The 4413-nt window shown below is 35.5% G+C and overlaps 1 pseudogene; it reads left to right on the forward strand.

Annotated features, from left to right (window-relative positions):
- Positions 1-328: 328 nt before the first annotated feature.
- Positions 329-1253, forward strand: LOC138921545 (olfactory receptor 13G1-like; annotated as a pseudogene).
- The last annotated feature ends 3160 nt before the right edge of the window (positions 1254-4413 follow it).

Raw genomic sequence — 4413 nt, forward strand, 5'->3', positions numbered from 1 at the left:
ATAATACTGAAATATTTGAAGACATTTATTTTTCTATTATTTTTCTTCTCAACCACAGGCTTCTGTTTACTGGAGTCATTAATGGAAGAATATGCATCAGAAATTGGTATGGATCTTGAGAATAGAGGATATTGCCTGGAAGGCCAAAGTCCATCATAAAGGAATTCCTGCTACAAAGTTGTGTCAAATCAATACTCAAATCACTTCATTCACACACACACACACACACACACACACACACACACACAATCTTATAATGACATTCAGATTTCTTTAATTCCCACATGTTCACTCTCTGCAATGTCTGCCATTTAATCACCAAAACAATATGAATAACAGTATTATAACTGAGTTTATGATTCTGGGGCTCAGCCAAAATCCTGAACTCCAGGGAGTTCTCTTCATTGTCTTTCTCCACATCTATCTTGTGGCTTTTCTTGGCAATTTGATCATTGTCATTGCCATAATCTAGAACACCACACTACATACCCCCATGTATGTTCTCCTTCTGTCACTGGCTATTATAGACATCATCTGCACAACAAGCAAAATACCCAAGATGCTTGGGACCATGTTAACATCAGGAAGGACCATTTCATACGGAGGCTGCATGTCCTAGCTCTTCTTCTTTACATGGTCCCTGGGAGCTGAGATGGTTCTTTTCACCACCATGGCCTATGACCGCTATGTGGCCATCTGTTTCCCTCTTCACTACAGCACTGTCATGAACCACCATATGTGCATGGCCTTACTCAGCATTGTCATGGCTATTGCAGTAACCAATTCCTGGGTACACACAGGTCTCATCCTGAAGCTGACCTTCTGTGGACCAAATACCATTGGCCACTTCTTCTGTGAGATACCCCCACTGCTGTCTTTGTCCTGCAGCCCTGTGAAAGTCAATGAGGTGATGGTCTATATTGCAGATATTACCCTGGCAGTGGGCAACTTCACCCTCACCTGCATCTCCTGTGCTTTTATCATCACTGCCATTCTCCACATCTGCACAGCAGCAGGCAAGAGAAAGGTCTTTTCGACATGCTCATCCCACCTCATAGTGGTGTCCCTTTACTATTGCCCTGTAATCTACACCTACATCCGTCCTGCTTCCAGCTACACATTTGAAAGAGACAAAGTGGTAGCTGCACTCTGTACTCTTGTGACCCCCCACATTGAACCCCATTGTGTACAGTTTCCAGAACAAGGAGATGCAGACAGGGATTAAGAAAGTCTTTTCATTTCTGAAACATTAATGGTTTCAAGGGGGTGCATCACTACTGTACTTTAGAATTGTCTACTAGAACATCTCAGATTTTACTGATGTTTCACTTATTTCCATTTCAACTTTTCCTGTTCTCTCTTAAGGGCAAGAATGTTTCACTCCACTGTAACTCACTTCCCTAGCTCCTTATTTCCAAAATGTACTTATTCTCTTATGATTTCACTAGTAATTTATACTTATCGTTCCACACGTTAATAAATTTTTTTCATGTAAACTTTAAAAACCAATCACAGTAGAAGAAAGTGTTTTCTCTTTTTCTTATTCTGTTCCTGACCTCCTCATCATCTCTACAATTCCATACTTTTCATTTTTACAAAATCTGTAATGTAATACACATACATCACACAAATATATGACATAAGATATATCATAAATTACATCATAAAATGTGATTTATATACCAATGTATTTCTAAAATATATATGCATAACTTCTAATTCTTATAGATCCATGTATACAAACATTTACCTCTACAAAAAATAAATATTATTTCTAATATTCTAGAGTTAACAATTTTATAAATCAAATCATGTCCACCATTTATGTAACAAGAAAATACATTCTATCTTTGTGAGACATGTTTGGTACACATGCATTACAGTTTTGCTTTAACATCCATGTTATAATCAGGATTCCACTGCAATATATCTTATAAAATAAGAGCAAGATTTTCTCATACTATTATTTTTGAAAAAATTAAAAAATGAGAATAATAGTATTCTCATACTATTATTCTTGAAAAAATGCAGTTAATGTCATTATTGCCTGCATTAGGTTTTTCAATCTACAAATACAAGAACCATATATTATTACTTTTATATAACATTTAATGCCAAATTTTAAGTAAATTAATACCTAATACAAGGAAACAGAAGAACTATTCTCAATGCCCTCCAGCTGAAGAATACCAGAAACACGTGATTAGGTGAATGAGTTGATTTATTGCATAAAGGAGACAGCACATCACGTGTCAGTAAGAGGGTGCTGACATGGACTTATTTGTGATTGTGTTGGGTATATGGGAAAAGAACAAAAAAAGGGGATTTTTACTAGATTGGATCATGTCAGAAAATAAGGGTAATTTTATCTGGAAGGTAGAAAGAATAAACATTGCTAAGCTGTAATTGCTAAAGAGGCAGCAATCAAATGTATTAAATGGGAAAAGGAGATATTGGTAATTTCTGAGGTTTGGGCTGTGTTATTATTTTCATGTCAGCTCAGACGTGTCAACAGAGGGGCTTTTTTCTGTCTTCCTCTTTCATAAGGAACTTTTCTGATGCTGATGTTGTGTGAGTTTATTTTGCAATCAACAGGAGAACACTATGACCTAGGTGTTTAGCCAGACAAGCTGAGTAGACAGTTGTCAGAGACTGCTTTTTTTCTCACTTCTTTAAAATGAACTTAATAAAGAACTTCTCCATTATGCTCTCTTCTTTGTCAAAAAAAAAAAAGCCATATAGAAGTCAAATCAATAACATAGGTTAATTCCTTTCTAAAGAATAAATATAAAAGTATTGTCTGAATGTGTATTTTATTTTGAAATTAGGCAGCTATAAGTATGATTTAAAATTGTTAGACTATCATGTGAAACATTCAAATTTGTTTTCATTCGTATTTTTTATGTTGAGGGGAAAATTTTAAAAGTAAACTAATTCTGGGCTTCTTGCTCTCATAGCTTATTCCACTCTGGCTTCCACATTATTCTTGCTGAATATAGCACTGAACATTGTATTTCATTATATATATATATACACACCCGCCACATCAATACCGGATATTTGGACTATCTTGCATGATTCTCTACCTAACCCATTATACTGACACATCTACCTCATAACCATAGACACAGAAGAGAACAACTCTGTGTGCTGCTAGTTGTCTAGAAGGTGTAAGATCCCTACAGGAGACTACAGGCTGTGGAAAGTTCAAATTGTATGTTCATATTCCTTTCACAGATACTTTTACCTAAAAGTGCAAACATCCACCTTAAATTATACACCTATTGATCATTTTAAGAGTAAGATTTCAATAGTCATTTGAGTATTTTGTGTATTTTGTGCCATTTATTTGTTGTTATGTGATTGTACAATGGGCAGAACTAGGGTATATAATGGATTTGCCCTTCACTGTATCTAGTACTTGTCGTAATGTATACTTAATATTCCATAATGATCTTCCTAGTACACTTAGAACACTGTGATCATGAGCCAGCCAGTCTGGGTTTGGGCCTCATATAGGTTATTTCTGATTTCTCTGGAGAAAAATCTTGTTCTAGTGAGTGCAGTTGTAGGGCAATTTTTTGTTAAGTCTCTAATATATTTAACTATGAATAACAGAGGATAGTACTTCAGTCCTTTTAAATCAGTGAGGAGACTTATGCTGAATGCAATGGAAGTCAGGTTTTAGACAGTCAATAGTGTCTGCGGCAGCTCAATGAGACCAGCAAAGAACGAGGCTCCTTCCATTTTCTTGTTCTGCCATTCAACTGTGTCTTCTCTAGGGTCATGAATGGCTTCTACATTACCAGGCATCTCACTCATGACCCAAGCAGAATGAAGGATAAAGATGGAGATGTCACAGGGCAAATAAGTCTTTAGCTATTATTTTTTAACTTTTTTTCTGATTTATTGAGGTATAATTGACAAAATAGTAAGATATGTAAAGTGTGTGTCATGATGCTTTTTTAAATTAAGAATCACTCAGCCATAATCATGAATTTACATCATATTGGCCATGGCCATACCACTGCACCATCTCAAGCTGTAAGTACATATTGGAAGAATAGATTTAGAAAGTAGGGACTTGGCATCTTTGAACAAACTTTAAGTTAACATACATGGAGAAGGAAAGAGGTGCTCATATTATGTCAGTTAATAATAATGCCTATCAAGAAATTTATCATAAGTACATTGGAATCACAAACATAATGGTGAAATAAAATTGGATTGCAAAAGAGAGAATGCCAAAACGGAGACCATCGTTTGATTTGTAGATGTTGAATCATCCCTGCGTCTGTGGAGTAAATCCAAATTTATCATGCTGTATGGTAATTTTAAAGAATTGTATTTGTTTTGCTAATATTTTTTGAGGATTTTTGCATCAACGACCATCAGTGTTACTGGCCTGTAATT

Source organism: Equus caballus, chromosome 30, assembly GCF_041296265.1.
Source record: "Equus caballus isolate H_3958 breed thoroughbred chromosome 30, TB-T2T, whole genome shotgun sequence".
Lineage (NCBI taxonomy): Eukaryota > Metazoa > Chordata > Mammalia > Perissodactyla > Equidae > Equus > Equus caballus.